This window comes from Dermacentor silvarum, chromosome 1 (genome assembly GCF_013339745.2).
Source record: "Dermacentor silvarum isolate Dsil-2018 chromosome 1, BIME_Dsil_1.4, whole genome shotgun sequence".
In the NCBI taxonomy this organism is placed as follows: Eukaryota; Metazoa; Arthropoda; class Arachnida; order Ixodida; family Ixodidae; genus Dermacentor; species Dermacentor silvarum.
The window spans coordinates 68500910-68518808 of NC_051154.1; the positions used below are offsets into that span (position 1 = coordinate 68500910).

General features: G+C 48.1%; 1 protein-coding gene and 1 non-coding gene across 2 annotated transcripts in view; both read right to left on the reverse strand.

Moving 5' to 3' along the window:
- The window catches only part of LOC119465123 (protein APCDD1), a 273777-nt gene that overhangs the window by 227244 nt on the left and 28634 nt on the right, over positions 1–17899 (reverse strand). The window lies entirely within an intron of this gene.
- LOC119437830 (U2 spliceosomal RNA) lies at positions 8233–8414 on the reverse strand. The gene has a single exon (XR_005189550.1). It is a non-coding gene; the product is annotated as a U2 spliceosomal RNA (small nuclear RNA).

Below are 17899 nucleotides of genomic sequence, written 5' to 3' on the forward strand. Positions count from 1 at the left end.
CGATTAGAAGGGTTTGTTTAGTAAGTGCGTTTCAAAGCTTTATACTCTGACTTAGAATGTTTGTTGTTGTTGTTGTTGTTGTGGTTGTTTTTTGTTGTTTTGTTTTTTTGTTACTTTGTGTGCTGTGCAACACCGGTGCACAGAAGGCATGACCGGGGTCAGTTGGGCCGACCAACTTCGTTCTCGTGGAGCTGGCGGCCGCTTTTAGTCGTGCCTCCAGATGCTCCGCCGTAATTAACTCGTTACTCAACTTCTAAAGTGCACAGCTCAGGCAGCACGTCGGAACCGTTGAAAACGAGTTTGGTCGTCTCCGCTGAAAAGCGACACGCGTGCGCTTGCCGCGAGAGAGAGCGTCAGGGATTTCGGCTGCCGCACCGGCGGCGAAGCCACTTATCCCAAACTCGAGAACGAGCGGCCGTCTCCTGCCTTCCATACAAGGAGCATCAGCGATAAATCGTGTTGCTCCGGCAGTGGGCGTCCTGTTTTGCGCTTTGTGTCCGTGCGCATCTGTGCTGGCGCTTGCACGCTTGCACTTTATTCGGTGCGCGCCACTTTTCGTCCGGCGCGCTTCTGTGCGTTGTCAGCCGGGGACGCGGAATTGGCTCTTCCGGCCACGCTCATGATGCAGGACTCCACCCGCTGACTCGGAACATCGCTCTGAGCTAGCTGAGCTCTGGTCATCTACATTTCCGAAACCGAAACCCTACCCCAACCCGCCTCGCCCCTCCTATCTTCTTTCGAATTACTACCTCTTTGTAAAAGGTGGGTTGCCCTTTGGCGTGATTCACTAGCCATTGCATGGTACCTATTAGAGGAGATTATAAAGAACTCGGAAACATACTGTGTAATTATCAGAAGCACTGTTTTCGGGAGAGTGCTTCTCCACGCCCTCAAGGAAAGCGAAGAATGGCGTGACCATGGCTTGAGTAGTTCAAATCGAGTTGACTAGGCACTTTTGTGAAACGGAAACAAAACACGCCTCGAGCGATGACAAATGTATCTTCCTGATACACGAATACAGTACCTAATTGAAATACCCGAAAGTCTGGGAAAGAACGAATGAGGCAACTACAGGATTATTAGTCACTCTGAATGTCGACTGTGGCTTTGTCTTTTTCTTCTCCTGCTTTTTTTTTCTTTTTTTTTCTTTGCTGATGTACAAGCCTCTTTTGGTTGTATTCCAGCGACAACCCAACAGAATCTGTAACGGCATTGACGTCAGCCCTGGAACTGATTTTAATTCTCGTACTCCTAAGCTTGTTTTACAAATGAATTGCCATCATCATGAAATAAATAAACGCAGGCTTGACACGTTGATGCGCATATTCAATACATATGCTCACCAACGTGTCACTTCTACATTTATTTAACTCAAATCAAATAGTTCTACAACCTCCTTCTTTGTATTGTTTAGTTTTTATTCTTCTTCTTTTTTAATGTATAGTCATCGCTATCGAGCAACGAATCACAGATTGAGCGACTCAGAGCGTTTTAATCATCTTTCAACGACGCTACCCCATAAAGGTACTGACGTATATCTCTTCCTTGCCTTCTTGCTGGATTGCTGCGTACCGACGCACGTCGCACGTTAATCCGCGCCTCAAACTGTTCAATGTACGAGGCGCTGGGGGGGCCAACGGGTATGCTGGTAATACGGCTGCATCTGGGAAGAAAGACCCAACGTGGACCCCATGTGGTCCATATGGGAAAGCCACATGGAGCACACTGTATTTAGCCCGGTACCTTGAACGTCGCATACGCTACGGTAATACTCTTTCTTTGCTCTGAAGCGCAGTTCCAGCACCCTAAAAACATGCGTTGGGATGTGTACGAGATGCATAAAGTATGTAATGGACTGCCACAGTATTAAAACGCTATGCTGCTTTATTGTAAGTGGGATCAAGCGTACAGCATGGTGTGCGTTGCTTTTCTCGCAATTCCAAACAAATATATTGCGACGGCAACAGCAAACTGTGCACCCACAATGCCGGCAACTAATGAAGTGACGCATCCGCAGCAGTCACATGGTGTGCGAATTCGGGGTGCATTGGTGGAGGTGAGGAGCTTGGCGGCTGTTTCTGAACTCCACCTAAGCTAGCTTGAAATTCATCTAAGCTGACTTGCCATATGGTGTTAGCGGAGTAACTTTGTTTCCTTATTCTTCAGACAAAACAGTGTGCTTTTTTTTTCCTACTTTTCTTTATCTGGGCTAACAGTAGCAGCCTTTTATGTAATTGCTAGTTTCTTTTTGTATATAAACGTAAGTACCAATCAATGAATGCGCCATTTTCTGTGAACGAAAAACTCTCTCGATAGTATTTCGCCTTCTCGCAATGCGTTCAAATAAAAAGCACTTCTCGGACTCATACAAGCGCCAAATGGAAGCGAAAAATGGGGAAAACAAAGTTCGTTCAAGTTTACACCGGACAGCCGCGTTTATTCTTTGGTAAGGGGTTGGAGAAAAATAGGTGTGGAAAAGAGTTGCCATGTAGCGTGAGGAAAACAGCGATGTCATCGTCACCTCCGAGAAGAGGCACCGGCTGCTCCGCACTGTGCGCACAAAGGGAAGGGTTCGATCTGCCTTTCCGCTAATGCGGAGAGGCAGCTGGAAAATGACACGAACGTTCACACGGACTTACGTGAAGTTACGCAGGCGATATTTTTGACCACATTACCGTGTGCGCAATCGGAAACATTCACTGGGTTGTTTCTGTGAGAACTTTGCGGTCCATTTTACGAAATTATATACATCGATCGCTTGGGCAGGCCATGTAATGCTTAGGGAAAATAACCGGTGGACCATTAGAGTTACAGAATGGCTGCCAAGGGAAGAGAAACGCAGTCGAGGACGGCAGAAAATTAGGTGGGATGATGAAATTAGGAAATTTTCAAGCGGAAGTTGGAATCAGCTAGCGTGAGACAGTGTAATTGGAGACTGCTTGGAGAGGCCTTCGTCCTGCAGTGGACATAAAGATATGATGAAGATGATGATGATGATAATACGTTGAGGTAGTCATCACTTCTAGCGGTATACCATTCCCAACGATTCCTCAGTTCTTGGAAACGTTCCTGTGGCTGACATTCTCGGATAGTGCGCAAATACCTCATCGCTTTTTCGTGTACACCCCTTCACGCTTTGAAATAAACATTTCTTAAGGTTGTTCTTTATAAATGTCTCACCCGGAGAATTCCCGCGAAAGTTCTACGTGCATCTGATTTATGGTTATAATTATCTTCGGCAAGGTTAGCCTTCCAACGCAGCTCTTACCAGCTCCGACGGGTTGCTTTTTCCGCTCTTCAACCAAGAGACAATTGTGCAAATACAATCATTCTTAGTTCTCACGGTATAATTGCATGGGTCAATATCCCGCCATTTTAGCATTGGAAGCACCTTCGACATATATTCTCCTTCTTTAACACCATAAATGATGCTTTTTATTTTCAGACCAAGTTGTCGTCTCTGTAGCTGAAGCAGATTTTTCGTTGAGTATTCTTCAGATTTTTTTTATCAAAACTTAACATATCCGAAACTGCTTTCATCATCACTTTCTCCTAAATTCACCGTATGCTTCGTATACATGTACTGAGTTTTCACAGTTGTACTTCGGTGAGGCGCACTACATACTACAAGCGTCATGACGCGCTGAAAAAAAAAAAAGAAATACCTGGCCTGATATTTAGGAGTTCGTGCTTTCTTTTAACAACCGTTAACCAGGTTACGGAAAGTTTAATCCCACCGGCAAAAGACACGTTCGCAGAACGTTAATAAACTTTTTTTTTTTTTTTGCCCCCTTCTCCGAGGCAAAGACTCGAGTACTTCGAGTACCTTTTCTGACGAATGATCGCGGTGTTCTAGCCGCTTAAGCCGTCCGCCTTATCCCAAGTCGGCATGAGAATGCTGGTATAGCTTGAGGCACGTTCTCTGCGCTGGACACGTGCATCAAAAAGAAGAAAAAAATAGACGATATTCACAGCCAAAGGACGGAAGCTAACAAGGACGGCGATTAAGGGAGCGTGCTGTTCCCGAGAGAAGAAAGTTTTCCGAAATTTCCGGCTCCGTGACGTCAGAGTTCTTTAATCAGCCGGCAGCCAGCGGCGACGCCAAAATATTCTAGCAATGCCGCAAACCTACATGCACTCCTCGTGCGGCCGCTCGTTGCCTTTGTGTGTCCCTCTTTAATGTTCAGCACAGCGCGCACAAAGAAGAGAAATGAACGCAACGAACCGACCCGTGCAGCGTTCCCGCATCGCGAGAAACATCTCGGTGAGAAACTCTGCGCTTTTTTTACACTGCCGTTTAACACTCTGTTTCCGCCGGCCAGCGAGATCCGTGGAGGCTCTGCCTTTCTCGCGATTTCGCGGATGTCTTCTGTCCTTGCTTGCCGTGCCACACTTTGCTTTTTCATGAATTAAAGAAATGTGCGCGCGAGCGATAACTTTTGTTCTTGGAACCGGCAGAAAGACTCTTGGTTAAAGAGACCCACGCACGCTACGCGCATCGCGCCAAACGAGAGCGTTCGCGGAACTCGAGCGTGAGCCACCGTTCGCCGCTAGACTTTCACTGATCTTTAAGTTAAGCAGTTACTGCACACGCCGGAGGAGCACGTCTGCCTGCGCCTGCGCTCTGCTCCTAACTATTGTGAAATGCTTCAGTGCGAGGGGAGGAGGAAAGAGAAAAGCAGAAGGCTGGGAGGTTAACCAGAATAACGTCCCGTTGGCTACCGTAGCTAGCTGGTTGGCTAGCTGAACAACGCGTCTATAGTACTCTACCCCTACCAGCTGCATTCGGGCAGTCGCTATGGCATTGGGTTGCTAAACACAATGTCGCAGGTTTGGCTGCGGCGGCCTCATTTTTATCGGGTTGCCAAACGTGTGCTTGTGAAGCTTGGACCTTAAGGTACGTGAAAACAAAATTGTTCAAAAAAGCAAAACAGATATTTGTCCTAGCTGTGGAAAAGCTATCTATCTATCTATCTATCTATCTATCTATCTATCTATCTATCTATCTATCTATCTATCTATCTATCTATCTATCTATCTATCTATCTATCTATCTATCTATCTATCTATCTATCTATCTATCTATCACTCAATCAATCAACTTCGAAATGTACTCCCCGAGGCATTAGGCGTTCTGAATTTTAAGTTAAAAAAAATATTGCAAACATCATGGCGCGCGGAAAGCCAGCCTAACCGGCGATGGTGGAAAAAGTAATAATTAAAAAAATGCTTCCAAATTTGTTTCTTTCTTTTTTTTTTTTAGCTGTATGCTAACTACAGCATTGCACTTTCTTAACTTTGAAGATAAAAGGAAGCCGCCAGCAGCACTTTCCTTGTTTTCTTTCATTTTGTCCTGCTTTTCGAAATGTACTATATGAAAGACCATGGAGTTTGGTACGAATGCTTGCGATCGTATACGCGCACAATTTATTGGCATGCCATCGAATACAGAATCTAATGCACTTTTTCCTTTCTTTGCCTGCGCTATCTGGCGCGTTGCCTGCATCTAGCGTATCAGGAACCGCAATTGGGTCAGTGTTTTGAGAAATAACGCTGCATCAAGCTATATTGGCTCCATCAATAAAACGCGGCGAAGGAAAATCTCCCTCTCTCAAAATTGTGCAAGCTTATTATACGCTGTGCTGGAAGAGTGCACACGCCGCCTTTAGAAAAAACTCACCAGAAGCACAAATCCAGTAATGATCATTCCATCGGAATGATACAGACTTGGTTGTTGCTGGTTTTTTTTTTTTCGTGGTAAATTATCGATTGCCTTTGTGTCGATTTCTTCTCTATTTTTTTTATCAATCAAGAAAAGCTTGATGCATTCCTCAGCCGGCTTGTTCGTACAAGTAAACATTCTAAGCACAGACGTTAGCGCAGGCTGTCGTTCATTAACAATAAGCCTTCTACCTCGAGCTTTATGTTACATATTTTTTGATAGCTTAAGGTTTTTGGTGACTTAGCAGGAGTTGATGTCAGAGACCGCTGAGAGAGTCAAAAAGACCGCTGTCTATCCCGCGTCTGGAAGTATAGATACAAGCATAAAAAGTTTCTTATTAGGATAGTGTCCTCGCTTCTATTCGCTATATTAATAGACGTAACTCTAGTTTAGTGGCCTGATATGGGTTGCTGCGAGCCCCGATGTGCGCCAGTCAAGGCGATAGCTGCACAGTAGTGCTGTATTACCTGATTGCAGCTGAAAAACGATGGTTGTGTAGCCCGCAAGATTTTGTGCGATGTTGACTGGAACCTGCTTGGCATTTCCTGTAAAAATTCACCGCTTAAATATCGGTGCATCCCGTCATTAAGAGTAAGGTCTGTGCGCGTTTTAGGCCACACTGATGCGGCTTCTGGCTCGGCTGCGCCTAGGGTGAAAGAAGCACCCCGTCGCTTAACGCAGCTGCTGCATCTCGTTAGGCGCATCTCTTCAAAGGCCAGCGGCGCTAGAACTAAGATATCCCGACCTCTTGTCTGTGGTATACTGCAACCAATGCTTGCTTATTAAGGCCAATTTCAACATACAATGGTTAAGCACTGAGACCGGCTAGAGGTGGCAAACCGAGATGCAATGCGAACCATCGTCTCTTCCACGCCTCACCCCTATTCCTATTTTTCGGAGGGGGGGAGGGGAAGCACGCCTCGATGCGTTAGATGAATTAGTTCATCAGCGGCGCTCGTCACGTCGTCTCAAGCTTTCAGCTCGTACAGCAGTTGACGCCCTACACCATTACATGAGACAACACGTCAATACTCCATCGCAAGGCCATATCAACCTACCACGATGGTCGCGCAAGCAACTAACAGCCTCTTGGCCGCATCCACAGTTCAAACTTGCGGCCGACTCCACAGCTGCCTGGTAGTTTCTGCTGCCCTAACCTGCCCTGCCTTAATCCCATCTCAAACATGCCACTATCGCGTTCCGTTTGGGCCCCCGACTATATTCGCCGAGCTGCGGGCTATATATCATATCATGCATTGACCACCTTGCGGTCAAAACTAGCGCCACAAACATTACAACTAGTCCTATGAAGAGATTCGGCTCAAGTGTGAAAGACCTTCGCAAGGTACTGAACGGATCGCCTTTCGCCGACAAAGTGCATGGTCAAGTGTGGACGTTGCCGTGCACGGTACGAATTGTTTGGATAACCCGTTCATCTTCACCAGTGCACATTCAGGCAGACGCAGTCAGCCACCAGCCTCCATCCACATATCCACTGACGCTCTTCCCGCAACATCCCGCGGTCACATGGCTATCAAAAAAAGGAAGTCCTTCGACACTCCACAGAAGCATTAATAACTCCGTGTGGATCAGACCTCCCGTCCGGTCTCTCCAGCCGCGATGAGGTTGCGTTAAGGAGGATACGTGTGGTCGCTGCACTGACGCCAGCTGCAATCTGTCTATTGGCTTCGTACCATAGGCAAGCCTTCGGCGCGACCTGTCCCTTCATGCCCTCACCCAGCTGCCCTAGCAGACTAAACCGCACCTATCGTGGAATTATCCCGGACGGCACTCATCAAGGCGCCACTACCTGTCAAAAGTGGGGCTACACCCAAGCCACCCACCTGACTACCATCTGTGGATCTATGGTCCGCACCATAGATCCTTGTTAGATTTCGTCGGACATAACCAACTATACATGTATATATAACTTGTATGCATCAGGTGTTTTATGCCACCGGGCAAATTTTCGAAAAAAAAAGTGTGTAGGTTTCCCGCGAACTGCTTTCTCACTGATCTTTCTGAAGCTGAGCATAGGTTGCGTGCATACCGCTGAAATACCCTACCAGCTGAGTAGAACGACCTCCGTTAAGTACCTGCACTGTCCCGACAGGTGCCTGCACGGTACCCTGGCTTACATTCTTCTAGAATGCCCGGCTTATAGCGCCAAAAGGAACATGATGATTCACTTCCTATGATTAGATCTCCGGACAGAAAGCGTGCAGGACCTCCTGTTTACTTCGGGCTCACGGGCACTTCGCAGGAGAGCATTCCAGGTCATGCTTGACATTGCGTAAGAGACCGATCTATCTACCTGAATTTTGGTCCACAAAGACTCTAGACCCACATTGCCCCTCAATGAAAGACGCTGTTGCAAGAACATTTACTCCTACCGTCCGTGGTTTCACACTGTCATCGAGCTGGTCATGCACTGCACTCTACTCGTTTCCAACGTTTTACTGCAAAGCTGTATATAACTAGTTTCCAGCGAATCGATGTCCGTAGACCAAAAATCGTGGGCCGATCCCGGAGATAGTGGAATATGGGGCCGACCCACAGCGGAGGTAAAGCAGGCTTAAAGCACTCCACCAACTTGCAAAAATAAGTTTAATATCTTGAATCAAAATACAACCTGTATGAGATATTAAGCTGATAAGAACAGATACTACATTTTGATCCGCATCGACCATGTCTACGTTCGCACCATACACGTGTACGCCATCCCGCGTATTAAAACCAGTGCCTACCAATATGACTGTCTTCTGTCTCCTGACGTCATGCTCTACGTAGGCTCTTTTCCTCAGTTCTGCTCTGACCGAGAAATGGGTAGACCGCGCCTTGTTCGGTCTGAAGAAGACCAGCGTGCCTACCAAGAACGACGGCATCAACAGAAAAATTTGGAGCACGCTTACGCTTCGCCTTTAAGAGTGGATTGCGATAGCATTCAAAGTTCCCTGAATGCTTGTCAGGCTTCCCAGCAACTGCAGCTTTCGTTTTTCTCCACCTTCGCCTCTGCGCGCCGCTGCCGTTTTACGCTCCCTACGCTGTCGTAGGGTGCCTCGATGCCAGCGCCGCCGTTCAGGGTGGTGCCATCCTTTGACCGCCCCCGCGCCGCCGCTTTCTCGCTGCGACGCCATCTTGAATCACAGCGAGCGGTTACGATTGCTTGGTGCCGGTGCTTAGTTCGAGACACAGTGCGCGCGGATGCTTCGCTGACGCTTCTACTTGCTGGACAGTGTTCAGCCGCATGAATGACAAGCTTGTCAAGTGCATCGAGTCGACATGACGGGCTGTTGTGTTCCCAAGTGCACCGGATCGACGTGTAAAGGGCTTCGTTGTTTACGCTTCCCCCGGGACCCAGAGCGAAGAGATGAGAAGCCCAAGTAAAGCGGTATCACTGGAAGGCAACGGATAGCTCCTACATTTGCGAGGTAAGTGTCAAGAAAGTTTAGACTATCGCATCCTGTTTTTCATAAATAAGAAAGTATTCTCTGATCCTCGCTCACGTACCGACGTTCGCTCACGAACTAAGCACTGCACCGATGCTGTCTGAGTAGCTTATGGTTTGCGAGCGCGCGTCGCATAGGCTTTTGCCGTTTTGATCGGCGCAGTCTATGCGAGGACTGACGACTGACGAAAATGCTTCGCCGCGAAATAGTCTTACATTAGCTACAAATCGTCATGTAAACCACCTATTTTACTTTTGCACGGGAAGCACACATCGTGTGTGTCTCTTGTTTTTTTTTTTTTTTTTTTTTTCCTCAGTTTCTTTTTTCGCGACTGGTTATTTGAGACTAGAGAACGCAGTGCTTCTTATGGGGAGAGCGGCTGTTGTGTACGTGGCAAGCGAAGCATTGTGATTTTCTCTATTCTCAGCAGATATCTTGCGGATCTCAGGTTGTTACGTTATATAGCTGATTTTTTAGACGAATATATTTGTAGCGTGGTGCTCGTAAGCCGATGGTCCTTCGTGCTCATTCCCGATCGTAGTGGGTACTGTGACGGTCTTTAAATGCCTGTGCACGGTATGCCCAGGTGTAGTAGAGTTAAGGGGCATCATGGGACCAAAATGTTTCGGCGCTTTCTGGCATAGTGTCTGTTGTAGCCTGTGCATTTCTTCGAAACATGTGAAGCGAAATAATACAGCATTACTTCCGCGAAAATTTATTTTTAAGCACTGTAATGGGTTCTCTGTATCTACAAGGCAAATTTTCATATTAATAATCACTTTTGTTGTTTTACTTGTACTTAGAAACACTTTGAAGAGGACCAGTACGAGAGAAATCGACAGGATGGGCGCCGTCTGTTAAAGTCAACAGCCCTACATCATCATGGACTATATTTTCGAAGTGAAAAACATTGCTAATCTTTATTTGACTGTCTTAGTTTCATTTACGGTTTTTGTACGCGATATGTATGCAGTGTTGTTTATTTTTTCAATGTAATTATCAGTGTTCTAATGGCTATTTATAAAATGTTCTGTACTCGACATCGATGTGTTTGGCTGATGCGACGTATTCGACGGTAGCTGATGTATTCTGGCTGGATATCTTGATTAATATTACCCGCGGTTGCGTTTTCTTGTTTGTATTCTTGTTTTCGATTTATATTGTGTGTAATAAGGTTGATGTACTCGCTTGAACCCCCCCCCCCCCCATAATGTAATGAATAAATTTAAAAAAACGCTCCCTATCCCTAATTGTGTGTGTCGAGCCTACCTTGCGAATTTTTTTTTTTTACCTCGTCTTTCAACGCAACCTTCACGCGCCACACAGTACATATAATTTTTCATGTACATATCTCTTTCATTATTGACTGTACTAGACATTACTAAGTAAATGTATTTTGTGCGCCGTTTGGTTTCCTGTGTGTACTACGCAAGATTGACACAGACAAGTTACGTTACATTTTTCTCTACAGCACTAACTAAACCTTATTTTCACATCGCAGTTATCTTTACACCAGCTTAATCCTGTCAGCACACAGTTTTGTGGGCAAAAAAAAAGCAAAATTGCGCGTAGATATCGTCAAATAATTGCAACGAACGCCAAGAGCACGCGCAACGCAAGGGAAACTAACCGCCGTGCGCGAGTGGCTGGCTGCGGTAAAGGAGGCGTGACGTGTAAGCCAAAATACAACAGCGAAAAAGAAAAACTTCCACACACAGGGAGTCGGAAACCTTATATACCAAGCATCGAATCGCAAAAAAAAGTGCGTATTTCAAACATACACACGGCATATTAAATGTGATTGAATTAGGCAACTTGGGGCATGTTCCCGGCGCCATACATTTACGTCTTCGACCTTCGACGAGTTAACGGCTATTGGTTATAAAGATGTGCAGATGCGATACCGATAAAAAAAATCCTCATCAAGGCAAAGCACTTGGAAGCGCGCCGCGAGTAGCACTATTTATGAACGCAAGCGTAGCTGAGTCTCAGCTCGTGTGACTAAATATGGCGGCGCCAGCGGGGTTGTCTCCGCCCTGGACGGCGGCGCTGGGCATCGAGGCACCCTACGCTGTCGAGGAGGCCAGTGCCATCTGGATGCTGTTTTTGCAAGTAACCTACCCGGGCGTGCCGCTGTTGTTGTGGTAGAAATGCTGGAAAGGGGATTTGTGTTTGAGTTTACTCGTAACAGAATTATGTTTTCTCGCACATTCAAACTACAATCCGACGCTATCATGTCTGTATGCTGCGGTTAAGTCGTACTTTACCATTTTTCTGACAAATTTTACTTCACTTTTTCAATTTTTGTTCACTAACGCCTTCCGCCACGCGGAGAGCCTGCGCTGTCGGGGTGGTTCGAGAGAGAGAGAGAGATTCAACTTTAATGGTGCTAGCCATTCACGAGAGCGGACGCAGCCTCCATACGCCTAGCAGACGGCCGAGATCCCCTGGGTCTCAGCGGCTGCCTCGGCTAGCTGGACGGCCCAGACCTGGTCTTGCTGGTCTGAGCTGAGCAGAAGGGTCTCCCACTGCTGCCGGTTTTGAATTTTGCGGCCCTCGAAAGTAGCCGCCTTCGAGCATGCCCATAGAATATGTGGCAGATCCGCCCTACCTTTACATAATTTGCATTGATTGTTGTATTGCCCTGGATAGAATCTGCTGCAGGCCACCGGGTTTGGATACATGTTTGTTTGCAGGAGGCGCCAGGCCACCGCCTGTTTCCTGGTTAGCGTGGGATGAGCTGGTGGGTACCGGGCCCTTCCCAGCCGATAGTAATCGGTTATTTCTTTGTAGCTGACCATGCGGCCTCTTCTCGTTCCCGGCTGGGCGGGCTCACTTGCTCGGCGAGTAAGTCCTCGAGCTAAGTTGTGAGCCACCTCGTTGCCGGGGTGAGAGGAGTGCGCGGGTGCCCAAATAATTTGGATCGTACCGCGATGACGGTCGCTGTTACTATTTAGAATTTTGAGCGCCTCTGGCGAGATGCGTCCTTTCGCGAAATTGTGAACTGCAATTTTTGAGTCGCTTATGACAACTCTCGCTTTCGTGGAGGCCACCGCTAATGCTATGGCGGCTTCGAGATGATTTGCTCAGCCACCGACGCCGGCGCGCCCACGCCGACACCAACACTGGATTGGAATGGGCGCGGCAGCGGCGGAAGGAGACCACCGACGATGAGCGGGCCGCGGACGCCAAGCGTAAGCGTGCTGCCCGCCAGGACCGCGAGGCGGAAAGAAACGCGAACCGTCCATGTGGCCCCGATCCCGCAAAGTTGGAACGTTTCACCGGTGCAACGGTCAATCACCACATCGCTGGTCATCCACCTTCACAGAGTGGAATGGCACTGAATTTTTTATTTCTCTTTTTCCCCCTATTCCCTTTTCCCGACACTGCGGTTGAGATATCCACCTCTAGAGAAAACGAAACACAAACACTGAACACTGAACACTGAGATGCACAGCACAGGCACTGGATCGTGCATTTCGTGACTAGGCTTTGTCTTCTTAGCAAAAGGTATACCCACTATCGACTAAGACAGCTACTGCGGTTTTCGTGTTTCGGCAATGCCGCCTCCTCCTCCTCCTCACTGTACTTGCGCACGCTATGAAACTCTCAGGCACTGCCATAACGGATTACATTATTCTCGTTGTTCATCTGTCCTTTGCTCAAAGTCTGTTGTTCACCGAAGGCTGCCATGTCATGGTTTAAATGGTGACGTACTTCTGAGACACATTTCAACGGGGCATGTGTCATGGACACTGTGGCTGCACATTACCGATGCAAGTTATAACCACAATTATGCTCACACGTTGCACGCAGGACTCAACGGGCTGTTGACTAGCTAGTCGTCTCTCGAATCGGCAACTTGACCCTGCAAACGCTGCCAGAGATTTGATTGGATTGTACTTTCTGCCGTTGCTTCCGCTTGGTCAGATACGTCACCTTCGGTGACCGTTGTCCTTAGTTAGTGAAATAGAGCGACCGAGTTACCCAGCAAAGCCACCGAGGTCATACCAACAGCAAGCCGCGCTACCTACGACCTGGCCGACAAAAGTTAACGATTCGACATCTGGCTGTGCTGCCTTTAGTCTACTCGGTTACGTGGGCAGGTGCCATGCTTCCTGCTTTTTGGATGCGGATCTTCGCGTACATTTGAATTTAAAAACACACACACACACACACACACACACACACACACACACACACACACACACACACACACACACACACACACACACACACACACACACACACACACACACACACACACACACACACACACACACACACACACACACACTATGAGTTCTCTGATTTGCGGAAGCGCTAGATACTCTACAAGTCTGTAGATAGAGAGACAGAGAGAGACGGGGTGGGAAAGGCAGGGAGGTTAACCCGAAAATATTCTGGTTTGCTACCCTGCACAAGTCTCTAGTTCTTGCTTACATCATCCACTTGAGTAATTTGGGGCAACATCGAATTTCAGAATTGCAGATTTTTATTGAACCAATAGCAGGGAACTTGTCTACATGGCGAAAATTGACGGTTTTTTAAAGAGAATTTTGGCAAAGAGTTTGTACACGGCGCTTGAAGGATAACGTCCGAAAAGAGAATTAGAAACCTTAGAGTTAGTGTACGTATATATATATATATATATATATATATATATATATATATATATACAAAATGATGTCACCGTCAGCTTATATTAGAATGTCACCGGACGCTTACAAAGACTCGTCGTTGGCATGATGGAAAACAGGACGCCTCGGGGCACGAAACGAGCGCGTTAACAGCGGAAAAAAGAGAAGACGGACTTGGAAGCAGCAGGCTTTCGCATATGGGGCCGAATTTCCAGGCATTGTGCCCCTCACCTCGTTCGGTCGAAATCCGAGAGATACCGCGCTGTGCCGGACAAGAAGAAGCAATGGGCCAGTGCCGGACGCGGCCCAGCGGCAGCAGCGGTGTCGCGTTGCCTCGGGGCTCTCGCGCCAGCCCTATCAAAAAGCGGCGCGGCGCCTGGCTTCTGCGATTTTCGCTGCAGGCGAGGCCCCCAAGGCGGCGAACGCGTGCGGGTAGCTGGGGAGTCCGTTGAGAAACAAAGGCGGCCGCCGCGCCAACGAGAGCCGAGCGCCACAAAGCCGGGCACGCGGGCATCCCCCATTAAAGGAACGCACAACAAACCGGCCGCCAGAGGGGAATAGAGAAAGCAAATGGTCGTTTGGAGAGGAAATAAAAAGAAACTTTTATTGATCGCGCCGTGAGGAAAGCACGTTCCGCGCGAGTTTTCCGGACTTGTTTCCTGGGCCCATCTGTCTGGCCGCCTTGGATCGTTCCGGCTGTCGTTTCGCTTTCCCCTCCCGCGAGCTCGTCGCTCTCGAATTCGCAACGCAGACGTAGTAGCATCCCTCGCTGGCTGCGAGACCCTCGCCACAAGTGCGCTAGCCGACGACGACGCGGACACCGTGCTGGTTGCGAAGAGAGACGTAGCGCCGGCAAGGAATAAAAAGCCAACGAGGAAAAGAGGATCGAGTTAAAGCAGGAAGACGCCAGGACCCGGAGAGAGGGACCAGGGGGCCAGAGCCCCGCGAGAAAGAATGCGACAAGGGGCGGCCAGCGAGAGCAGCGGCGGCTGCTCGTCGCTGCGCGGCCGAAAAGGACCCCGCGAGGCGGCCACGGCAGCCAGCCAGGGCGATCCGGTAAAGAATGTTCCAAGGGCCGATGGTGCGGGCCCTGTACGGAGAAGCGGGCGCCGCGCACGCACACACAGATGGATTCCACCGGAGCGTCCCGCTCTTCGCGTGGCGCATGTGCCACTGTCGCTGCTGCTGATCTGGACCGGCGTGCGACTTCATAAGGCTCCTCATTCCACTGGCTTCACCCGTATGTGCGTCTGTAAGCGCGGGCGTGCGCGAGTTCCAGTACGGAGCTAAGTCCTAAAGAGACACTGAAGAGAACAAAAGAGAGAGAGAGAGAAAAGAAAAATGTGCCAAGCGAAAATAAACATAGCTAGGGAGGTGAAAGAGCAACACGGCCTGTCAGGGCACTGTGTTTTCTTTCTCTACTCTTCCGCTCTCCGGTGTCCGCGCGTGCGCTCAGGCGGAGCAAAAATTGGCAACGCGCGCGCGCGGGATCAGAGTGATGGAGAACGAGAAGTAATAACGATACAGAGAAAGCACCGGGAAGGGGGAGGCATGTTTGTACAGAAGCCTGTTTAAAGTTGTGCTTTCGTAGGATCGCTCAAGAAGAGAAAGGAAGACGGCGCAGCTCACGATGAGAACTACCCCGGGGACGTTATTAAATTAATAATAAACGCCAGACCAACGCCGCCGTCCGTGCTCATTCGAGCCCCGTGCTCGACGACACAAAAATCTTCGGCTGGGCCGATCCCGCGACTCCGCGCACGGCGTTGAGCCCCGTTCAGGCACAGAAACCGAGCAACGAGGACATGAAAGGGCCCAGCTATTTAATAGTTTTTCCCCGATTCTGTGGGACGACGGAAACCCTTGAGGGGCTCCACGAAATCCTACGTGTACACAAGGCTCGATGAAAAGCTTCCCCCCCCCCCCCCCTCCTCACGTTTGTCCCGAGCTTCATCCTTCAAGGCCGCATAAGGGCACCGCTGCACATGCATGGCTTAAGCCCATACTGTCTGTCGGGAGAGCTAAGGAGAAAAAAAATAAGGCAATACACACAACAGAAATAAGCAAACCTAGTCCATGAAAGCGAAGTTTTGAACGGAGAAATAATTTCCGTCGGGAGACGACCGCAATAGACATAAAAGCCCCATCGCCTATCTTCCTCCTCTGTCCTGATTACGCCGGAGCGGGGCATATGCGCACACGATACGGAATGAAGCTGAACCGTTCGGTGCTGTTTTATTCACGAAAGGGGCGAGCGTCGCCAATGGGAAGCAAGCAGTTTCGAGGCTAACAAAGTACTGGGGAACTCTTCCGCTGTCTCTTGTAAGCACGATCTCTGGCGCGATTCCGTAGATATATCACAGGAGTGGAGATAACGGTTGGCATTAAATCAACTAAATGTAATACGCTCTACCAAATTTCACATGTAAATAATAGGCAGGGTCTGCCGGATCCTTGCCTTCTCTTAAACGTTGTGCCTCAGTAATCGGTTTAGCTTCCGGCGAAACCGTTAGGAGACACGTTACTTGTATGAATAAACATGCTGGCTGTACCAGCATGTTGTGTGCAATGGCACTGTCAGCATTTTTGCTGCAGAATTGCTCTCGCTATTGACCTACACCTTCCCCTGCCCCCTTCCCCAAGCGTATAGACTGTTGGTGGCGTACATGCTATTACCTTTTGTGTTGTATTACGCAATAATTGCCATTCGCGCATGTCACCTTTGCGCTTTCAGGACAAAAAGTGCTACTAACTATAGTTTTTTTTTATAATTTCAGCCCTGTCCTGTGTGCTACCGTAAGATGACGCGGGGTCCGAAGAAAGGGGGGGGGTGAAATTGAGGGATATCACTACACCCTTACCGACTACAAAATTTTAAAGCCACCAGAGAAACAAAAGGTGTATAGAAAGGCATAGAAAGGTATGCTTCTGTTTTGCTACCCTGTACGAGGGGAAGGGGTATATGGGGATAGGGAGAGAGAAAGGAGCTTAACGAAGTAAATCATGTAAACAATACCGCGGGCGCAGGCAGCGTTCTCAAAGACGATCATTTATTTTTTGGCATCGAATCGTTGGAGTTGCCGAAATACGCGTGAGACACTGTACAGGCTCTTGGAGCTAAAAGAATACGGGGAACCGGAAGGCTCGGTTTTTGGTTAGCTACAGCCATACGAAAAAAAGCGACAGTGAAGCCATAGAAAGCACAATGAAAATTAATTATGTTGCATTGAAATGGTAGAAATAATCCAAAGAAATGAAAGTGGACGAGAATATTGCTGCAGGTGGGTGCCGGACCCACACCTTCCGCTTTAAGCATGTGGTGCTTTACCAATTCAGCTTCCGCGGCGGCGATCCTCCGTCGACTTTCTTGGGCCGTGTATGTGTTCATGATTAGCCGTGGTAGTGTTAACATCCTTTTAGCCGCTGGCGTCACGTAGTGCGCGAACTTAGGAGTGGGCAATAAGCCTTTTGCGCTTTTCGGCATTGACAAACAATAAATGATGATTTATGATTATTGGGGTTTAATGGCGCAAGGGCCAGATGTGGGACAAACAATAAAGGTCAAATGCATGATGCTGTGAGAAGTTTCGGGAATTTGATTGTCAGCAACAGAGGCTGAATTCGAAGGCATAGCAAGACTCGTAAAAAATTAATAAGAATAAATAATAAACAAAAGAAAGGACAGATTGCAGCGAGTCTTTAATTCCTTTAACTCAATGACTGAAACGGGGACACAACTGTACTCCGACAGGGACGACTTTGACTTAAGAGCTGTTAAAAAATAAAGTTTCTCACTCACTTTCAACGACGGCGAGCAGCGTTTATGCACCCCCGACTCCTCGATACGTTTAGCGACTCCTTGAATTCTGCGTGATCACTGTCATATGTGTTAGTCGACGAAGTGTCATCGTCATGTTGTAGTCCTCATAGGTCAGTAGCTGTTTTCATTTTGTTGTTGTTGTCGCACCTTTAGCTGCTTTGTAAAAATTTATGTGCCGTTTTTTACGTCCCGTCCCTCAACCGAAGTATGAATCACCAAACTAACGAACGAACAATTACGATCGACCCTTTCTTTACCTCACTCATGA